The sequence below is a fragment of the Arachis hypogaea genome, chromosome 20 (assembly GCF_003086295.3).
Source record: "Arachis hypogaea cultivar Tifrunner chromosome 20, arahy.Tifrunner.gnm2.J5K5, whole genome shotgun sequence".
In the NCBI taxonomy this organism is placed as follows: domain Eukaryota; kingdom Viridiplantae; phylum Streptophyta; class Magnoliopsida; order Fabales; family Fabaceae; genus Arachis; species Arachis hypogaea.
This window is the reverse complement of record NC_092055.1, coordinates 76,013,591-76,023,448: the sequence shown is the minus strand read 5'-3', so window position 1 is coordinate 76,023,448 and position 9,858 is coordinate 76,013,591. Positions and strand designations below refer to the sequence as shown.

The following is a 9,858-nucleotide window of genomic DNA, read 5'->3' as shown; positions in this document are numbered from 1 at the left end:
AAGCCAATAACCCTTAAAACCAAAAGGCAAGGGCAAATAAAAAGGATCCCAAGGCTTTGAGCATCAGTGGATAGGAGGGCCTAAAGGAATAAAATCCTGGTCTAAGCGGCTAAACCAAGCTGTCCCTAACCATGTGCTTGTGGCGTGAAGGTGTCAAGTGAAAACTTGAGACTGAGCGGTTAAAGTCAAGGTCCAAAGCAAAAAGAAGAGTGTGCTTAAGAACTCTGGACACCTCTAATTGGGGACTTTAGCAAAGCTGAGTCACAATCTAAAAGGTTCACCCAATTATGTGTCTGTGGCATTTATGTATCCGGTGGTAATACAAGAAAACAAAGTGCTTAGGGCCACGACCAAGACTCATAAAAAAGCTGTGTTCAAGAATCATCACACTGAAATAGGAGAATCAATAACACTATCTGAATTCTAAGTTCCAATAGATGCCAATCACTCTGAGCTTCAATGGATAAAGTGAGATGCCAAAACTGTTCAGAAGTAAAAAGCTACTAGTCCCGCTCATCTAATTAGAATCTGAACTTCACTCAAAAACTCTGAGATATTATTCTTCTCAACCTATTAGTCTTCTATTTTATTTGTCTAGTTGCTTGAGGACAAGCAACAGTTTAAGTTTGGTGTTGTGATGAGCGGATATTTTATACGCTTTTTGGGGTTAATTTCATATAGTTTTGGGTATGTTCTAGTTAGTTTTTAGTCTATTTCATTAGTTTTTAGGAAAAATTCATATTTCTGGACTTTACTATGAGTTGTGTGTTTTTCTGTAATTTCAAGTATTTTTCTGGCTGAAATTGAAGGAGCTGAGCAAAAATCTGATTCAGGCTGAAAAAGGACTGCTGATGCTGTTGGATACTGATCTCCCTGCACTCAAAGTGGATTTTCTGGAGCTACAGAACTCGAAATGGCATGCTTCCAATTGCGTTGAAAAGTAGACATCCAGGGCTTTCCAGAAATATATAATAGTCCATACTTTTCACAAGGATGGACGATGTAAACTGGCGTTCAACGCCAGTTCTCTGCCCAATTCTGGCGTCCAGCACCAGAAAAGGATCAAAAGCTGGAGTTGAACGCCCAAACTGGCACAAAAACTGGCGTTCAACTCCACAAATGGCCTCTGCACGTGAATTGCTTAAATCTCAGCCCCAGCACACACCAAGTGGGCCCCAGAAGTTGATCTCTGCATCATCCATCATAGTTTACTCATTTTTTGTAAACCTAGGCTACTAATTTAGTATTTAAACAACTTTTAGAGACTTATTTTGCATCTGATGACATTTAGATCTGAACTTTGTACTCTTTGATGGCATGAGTCTCTAAACTCCATTGTTGGGGGTGAGGAGCTCTGTTGTGTCTCGATGAATTAATGCAAGTATTTCTGTTTTCTATTCAAATACGCTTGTTCCTATCTAAGATGTTCATTCGCGCTTAACTATATCAGATTGAATGAGTATCTCTTAGATCTCTTAATTAGAATCTTCGTGGTATAAGCTAGAATTGATGGCGGCATTCATGAGAATCCGGAAAGTCTAAACCTTGTCAGTGGTATTCCGAGTAGGATTCAAGGATTGAATGACTGTGACGAGCTTCAAACTCCTGAAGGCTGGGCGTTAGTGACAAACGCAAAGGAATCAAGGGATTCTATTCCAACCGGATCGAGAACCAACCGGTGATTAGCCGTGCTGTGACAGAGCGCGTGAGCGTAGTTTTCACTGGAAGGATGGAAGGTAGCCATTGACAACGGTGATCCACCAACACACAGCTTGCCATAGGAGGACGTGCGTGCGTGAACAAGAAGACAGAGGAAAGCAGAGATTCAGAAGACAAAGCATCTCCAAAACTCCAACATATTCTCCATTACTGCATAACAAGTATCCTTTAATCCATGCTCTCTTGTTTGTTTGCAATTCAACTGATAAACATAATTGACTTCCTGACTAAGATTTACAAGATAACCATAGATTGCTTCAAACCAACAATCTCCGTGGGATTCGACCCTTACTCACGTGAGGTATTACTTGGACGACCCAGTGCACTTGCTGGTTAGTGGTACGAGTTGTGAAAAGTGTGATTCACAATTTGTGCACCATTGCCACCGGTGTGGTCGGAGGAAAGGTGGTAGAAGTGGTAGGAGGGGGTAGAAGTGAAGAAGAAGGGTGAAGGTAAGAAGAGGGAAGAATATTGAGAAAGAAAAGGTGCGCTCTCAATGTATTTGGATCGCGAGACCGGCGCGCTCGCGCCATGCACGCGCGCATGTGCATGGTCAAAATACAGCAGGGATGCAGACGCGGCTAGAGCTCGTACGCGTGCAGTGGGTGGTGTGCCGGTGTGCGCACGAGCGTCAGGTGCGCTTGTGTGTGCGTCTGGGTTGTGCTCTTAGCACAAGTTGGGCACAACTTTGGCTCAACTTTCGGGAAAAAGTACCAGAAATTGAATCAACACGATCGACGCGGACGCGCACGGTGCGCTTGCTCGTCGATATGAATTTTGTCCGAGGTACACATACATGTGGGTCGAGTTAGGCTATAGGCATGATATTGGCCCAAATTTGGCATAACTCTCGGGAAAATGGCTCAGGATTGGAGCTAGCATCATCGACGCGTATGCACCAGGTGCGCTTTCGCGTGAGTGGCGTTGTGCCTGGAGCTCAGCGTTGGCTCAGAGTTGGCACAACTCTCTGAAAAATGACCCAGGAGCTGCGATTGCCCTATGGGCGCATACCTGCATAGTGCGCGGACGCCCCCCCTCCCCTCATTTTTTTTGAGAGACATGAAGAATGCATAATTATCAAGGATTTAGTGGCCAAACAAGCCAAAGGGGTCAAAACACCCAAAACTCCATTCAATACCTAAAGATGGGGTGTTTTTCTACCACTCAATCAATCCATCCATAGAAAAATCAATGCAAATCCTCATGAACAAGTTATCCAAGGTAGTCACAATCAAATCTAATCAAACAATGCTATAGCTAAGCAATCACAAAATAATGAAGAAATCAAAAACTATATACAAAAGAGTCAAAAGGATAGATCTCGCCATAGTGGGGTGTATCCCACCTAGCACTTTTGTTTAATGTCCTTAAGTTGGACTTTCACTAGCTCATTTCTCTTTGCCAAGAGGTGCATCTTCCAAAAGGAATACCTCAATCTCCTTGTTGCTTTTCATTTGCTCACCAAGATACAACTTGAGACGGTGCCCATTAACCTTGAAGATATCCGGACTTGAGGGATGGCGCAAATGGTAAACTCCTTAGGGTTCCTGATGTCAGGTCATTTTGGCCAGTTTCACTGGCCTCTTCTTTACTATTTTTAAGGTAGTTTCATGCATTTACTTAGGAAATAAGCTAGTTTTGGGTAGATATTCACTTACATCTTGATTCAAGCATACATTGTGCACTTTACATGATTTCATGAGGATTTTGCATGAATTTAATGACAAATTGGATGTTGCATTTCCCATGACTTGGACTAGAACTTTGATGCACTTTATTGCTTGATTTCAGGACAAAGGAAGCAAAGAAGAACCACACTAGTTGCTACGTTAGTTACACTAACGTTAATACTAACGTGGAATGGGAGTAACTTGCAAAGTTAATGAGAAAAGTAATTGCTAATAACGCTCTCGAAGCCATCATTGCCCACGTTAAGAGTCACGTTAACTAAGCTAATGTGAACTCTAACGTGGAAGAAAGGAAATGGAGCCAACGTTAGTGACACTTAACATTATCACTAACGTTGGGCCAAGCTCATAAGTGGCCACGTTAGTTGCCACATTAACTTAGTTAACGTGGCCTCTAACGTTATGAAGAAACGGGGATGCCAACGTTAGTGTCATTCAACTTTCTCACTAACGTTGGCAAAGTCACAAGAAACCACATTAACTCCCACGTTAACCTAGTTAACGTGGAAGCTAACGTGAAGAAACTAGGTGGTCGACAACGTTAGTGACACCAAACATTGTCACTAACGTTGGGATGAACACACTATCCCCAAGAAGCCACGTTAACTCCCACGTTAACCTAGTTAACGTGGAGGTTAACGTGAAGAAGAAAGGTTGTCGACAACGTTAGTGACACCAAACATTGTCACTAACGTTGGAAGGAGCCAACACAAGCCACAATGAGCCACGTTAACTCCCACGTTAACTCCCACGTTAACTTAGTTAACGTGGAAGCTAACGTGAGGAGAGGGATGATGAGCCAACGTTAGTGACATTCAACTTTGTCACTAACGTTGGAGATGGCTAGCATGGCCACATTAGAAGCCACGTTAACCTAGTTAACGTGGACTCTAATGTGGGAACTAAGGGGCACATTGGAATGTTAGTGACAATGTTAAGTGTCACTAACGTTCTCGAAGATTGGTAAGCCTACGTTAAAAAGAGCCACGTTAACTAAGTTAACGTGGACTCTAACGTAAGGAAGGGGGAGACTTCTCAACGTTATTGGGAAAGGTGAGTACCAATAACGTGCGCAAAGGACAAAGAGGCAACGTTAGTGGCAGCGTTTGTGCCACTAACGTTGAGGTTAACGTGGCTCTTACTTGGGTGAGGAACGTTAGTGAAAAAGTTGAATGTCACTAACGTTCTCGAACCCATATTTTCACTGAACGTTAACGCCACTAACGTCCTGAGCTAAAAGTCTCTGCCCACTTCACACTTTCTCTCTGCAAATAAAGCTAAGCCCAATGAAGAAGAGAACTGCTTCAAACTCAAGATCCAAAGGCCCATACCCAAGACTTGAAGAGCGAACTAGAAGAATAGAAGAGTAGTATATATAGGAGTAGCTTTGAATTAAAATGGGAGAGTTGGAAATTATAGGGAGCCTCTTAGCATAGCACTACTCTCTGTATTTTACTTTCTCTGCACTTCTAGTTTTCATTATGTATTCTCCATCTTTGTTTTCATTTTCCAGAGCCATGAACAACTAAACCACTTTCATTGGGTTAGGGAGCTCTGTTGTAATTTGATGGATCAATACTAGTTTTCATTATTCTTCTTTTATCTTTTCTCTTGATTTTATTTGAAAGCTTTCGATCTTCATCCAATTGGGTAGTTATCTTGGAAATGAAGCTATTCATACTTGGATCTCTTCTGAACCTTGAAAGAGGAATGAAGAGATCATGCTAGAAATGCTTTCTCATGCTGGACCAAATTGGGTTTGGATGGATATATGACTATAATCCTCTCAAAACTTGATTTGGGAAATACATGTGGTATAATCAGTGACCATACTTCATCTCTTCTCATGAGCAATTGACCAAGGAATTGGCTATTGATCAAGATTTGAGAGATTGAATTACAAGAAATTGTAATTCGATCACTTAAGATTGCCAAGGAGATCAATGAGTGCATTGATTGAGGAAGAGATGAAAATGAAATTGATCCGGAGAATGCAACATCTCCTAAGCCCAATGAACTCCCCATTTCTGATCTTACCCATTCTCTTTAATTTTTGTCATTTACTTTTATGAGCAATTCCCCCATTCCCATTTACAATTCTGCAATTTACTTTCAGTCATTTACTTTCAGCTCTTATTTCTAGCATTTACATTTTCTGCCATTTACCTTCCCGCCATTTTATTTTCTGCAATTCTCAACTCAAATTCTGGATTCGCTCAACTAGAACATTCCTCTAATTAAAGTTGCTTGATCAATCAATCCCTGTGGGATTCAACCTCACTCTATTGTGAGTTTTTACTTGACGACAAATTCGGTACACTTGCCGAAGGGAGATTTGTTACGAGACAAGTTTTCCGTGCATCAAGTTTATGGCGCCGTTGCCGGGGATTGATTGTGCATCAACAATGATTAAATTGGAGGATCACTAGATTGAGCATTTTATTTTTGTTTGATTTAATTTTCTGTTTGAGTCATTTACTTTCTGTTTTAGTTAATTTCTTCCCTTTCCCCCTACTTTTTCTTTGTTATTTACCATTCATTTCACTAACCCACTAACTGTTTGATATATTGCATCACTCACACTAACAGTAATTCTGACAGATATACTTTCTGCACCTGTTCTCTTTGCTTGTACTTGTTGGTTGTATGACAGGGAGAAGAAGCGGGGCTTCAACTTCCTTTGATTTTGAACCTGAGAGAACCTTCCTTAGACTAAGGAGGGAGGCAAGAGAAAAATGTGTAGTTGGTGCTGAAGAAGAGGAGGAACACTTTGAGGAATACTTTGAACCAAACATGGAAGAAAACATGGAAAACCATCATGAGGAAGAGGCTCACAACATTGGCGGAGGAGGTCGAGCAAATCATGCTAGGGAGGATAGAAGAGTTTTAGGCTCTTACATCAATCCAAACCCAGGAAATTGTGGAAGTAGCATTCAAAAGCCAACCATCCATGCCAACAATTTTGAACTAAAACCACAGCTCATCACCCTTGTTCAGAACAACTGTTCGTTTGGAGGGAGTGTCCAAGAAGACCCTAATCAACATTTAACCACCTTCCTGAGAATATGTGACACAGTGAAGTCTAATGGTGTTCATCCTGACGCCTATAGACTGCTCTTATTTCCATTATCACTCAAGGATAAGGCAGCCAAGTGGCTGGAGTCTTTCCCAAAAGAGAGCTTGACAACTTGGGAAGATGTGGTGAACAATTTTTTAGCAAGATTTTAACCCCCTCAATGAATCAATAGGCTGAGAGCTGAGGTCCAAACTTTCAGGCAACAAGATGGTGAGACTCTGTATGAAGCATGGGAGAGGTTTAAAGACCTAACAAGGAGGTACCCACCAGATATGTTTAATGAATGGGTGCAGCTGCACATTTTCTATGAAGGCCTGTCATATGAGTCAAAGAAGGCCGTAGACCATTCATCCGGAGGATCTTTGAACAAGAAGAAGACCATTGAGGAGGCCATAGATGTCATTAAAACTGTAGCAGAGAATGACTACTTCTATGCTTCCGAAAGAGGGAACATAAGAGGAGTAATGGAGCTAAACAATGTAGATGCTCTGCTGGCCCAAAACAAGCTCATTACCCAACAGCTGGCTGACCTCACCAAGAAGATGGAGAGGAACCAAGTAGCAGCAATCACCACTTTATCAACAACCCAAGAATGAGTGAATAAAGAAGCAGAGGGAAGTCAGGAGCAAGCCAACTACATTGGGAATTCACCTAGGCAAAACCATGATCCATACTCCAAGACCTACAACCCTGGATGGAGGAATCACCCAAACTTTGGGTGGGAAAATCAACAAGACCAAAGCCTTGATCAAAGACGCCCAAATCCAAACAATGCAGCCCACCAACACTTCACATCTAGACCATATCAACATCCCCATAACAACACCTCTCCACATTCATATCAAGGTCAAAATAACCCTCCTCAGCCTGACCTATCATCATTTGATGAAAGACTCTCAAGGATTGAGAATCTACTTGAAGGCATAGGCAAAGAGATTCAAGACAACAAGGTATTCAAGGAGGAAGTGCGAACCAACTTCAAAAACCAGGGAGACACAATCAAGAGGCTGGAATCCCAAGTGGGGTATCTCTCTGAGCAGATTCCCAAACCCACAGATGGATTCCCAAGTGACACAGAGAAGAATTCGAGAGGTGAAACAAAGAAAGTAAGATGGGAAGATTGCAAGATGGTCACTATAAGTGATAAGGAGATTGAGGACAAGCCAAGCAAGCTGTCAGAACAACCTGAAGATACCTCAGTAGAGAAGAAGGAAAAAGAACCTCAAGAACCAGAAATCTCACAACAGGAGCTGCTGAGACTCTATGCACCTTTTCCTCAACTGCTCAATGGTGCTGTGGAGAAGAGAATATACTCAAGATTTCTTGACTTGTTTGCATCTTTGCATGTCAACATACCATTCATCAAGACTATTCAACAAATGCCCACATACATCAAGTATATGAAGGAGCTGCTTCCCAGGAAAAGCTCACTCAAGGGAGGCCAAACTATAGTGATGAACAAGGAGTGCAGTGCCCTCATTCAACTGCAGTTGCCTACAAAAAGAAAAGATCCAGGGAGTTTTTATGTCCCCTGTGCTATAGGGGAAACAATGTTTGATAGAGCACTCTACGATTTGGGAGCAAGCATCAACTTAATGCCCTTATCCCAGGTGAAGAGGCTGCAGATCAATGAGATATTGCCCACAGATGTAGTCATCAGGCTGGTTGATAAAACTCAAAAACAAGCAATAGGGGTGGTGGAAAACGTGTTGTTAAAGGTTGGGAAATACTTTCTTCCCACAGACTTTGTCATCTTGGACATGGAAGAGAGTCACACTCACCCAATCATATTGGGAAGACCATTCCTAGATACAGCCAGAGCACTCATAGATGTGGAGCGAGGGGAGCTAATATTGAGGATCCATGATGAACGACTCAGCTTTAATGTCTTCAAACTCTTGCAAGAAGCAGACCAAGAAAACAAAGAACCAAGCAAAGATCATAATGAGATGCTGATAGAGGAAGCAAGCACTGAAGCACAACCAGCCCATCTGGGAAAGCCCTGGGTTGATGAACAAGGAAATAAGCAGTTGTCACAACTCAAGGAAAAGCTGGAGGAACCTAAACCACCAGAGACATGTGAAGACAACAACAAAATTCCCTTAGAAGAAGAAGTCACCAAGAGCAAGGCAACATCAAAAGGGACAAAGAAGAAGGTACCAAGGGGGTGGAGGAACAAGAAGATCCCTACAGAAGACTTCTCTCCAGGAGATAAAGTGATCTCCCAGATATCCCCCCTAATCTCCCCACTGTGCCATCTCAGTTACCTAAAGTTTTCACTATCAACAGAGTTCTCTCCTTGGAACATGTAGAGATCATTGATACAACCAATGGATATAAGTCCAAGGCAAAAGGGGAGGACTTGAAGCATTATCAACCTCCCTGATGAAGGAGAAACGTCAAGCTAGTGACGCTAAAGAAGCGCTTCATGGGAGGCAACCCATGTTTTATGAGCTTTTACTAGTGAATAAGTCAATATTCATGAATTCCAACCTAAACTTGACAAACACTTGGTGAAGTCCTTATATTGCAGTATATAGTGAACAACAAGTTTGGTGTTCAAAGCGTGCCAAGAAAGCATGAATGCAACTGAGAGCATGCTGGTCTTGGAGCTTTGAACAGAACTTTTCATCACAGTGCTCTAAACTAAGATTGGTGTCACCCCATGGTGCCACCAATGTGCATATAAGGATACACAGTTAGATAGTTAGTTAGAGTTCATGAATAAACAAAATCTTTTCTTCTTTTTATTATTCTAGCCAAAAAGTTTAAATTGTTTTTTTTATGAGGATTGATGCACGGAAAACTTGTCTCACAATAAATCTCCCTTCGGTAAGTGTACCGAATTTGTCGTCAAGTAAAAACTCACAATAGAGTGAGGTCGAATCCCACAGGGATTGATTGATCAAGCAACTTTAATTAGAAGAATATTCTAGTTGAGCGAATCCAGAATTTGGGTTGAGAGTTGCAGAAGATAAAATGGCGGGAATGTAAATAACAGAAAGGTAAATGCTAGAATTAAAGGACTGGAAGTAAATGACTGAAAATAAATTGCAGAATTGTAAATGGGAATGGGGGATTTGCTCATAAAAGTAAATGGCAGAAATTAAAGAGAATGGGTAAGATCAGAGATGGGGAGTTCATTGGGCTTAGGAGATGTTGCAATTCTCCGGATCAAGTTCATTTTCATCTCTTCCTCAATCAATGCACTCATTGATCTCCTTGGCAATCTTAAGTGATTGAATTACAATTTCTTGCAATTCAATCTCTCAAATCTTGATCAATAGCCAATTCCTTGGTCAATTGCTCAAGAGAAGAGATGAAGTATGGTCACTGATTATACCACATGCATTTCCCAAATCAAGTATTGAGAGG

The 9,858-nt window shown here is 41.6% G+C and overlaps 1 non-coding gene across 1 annotated transcript; it reads right to left on the bottom strand.

Moving 5' to 3' along the window:
- Positions 1-6,653: 6,653 nt before the first annotated feature.
- On the bottom strand, positions 6,654-6,761 carry LOC112788124 (small nucleolar RNA R71). The gene has a single exon (XR_003195503.1). It is a non-coding gene; the product is annotated as a small nucleolar RNA R71 (small nucleolar RNA).
- Between the last annotated feature and the right edge of the window lie 3,097 nt (positions 6,762-9,858).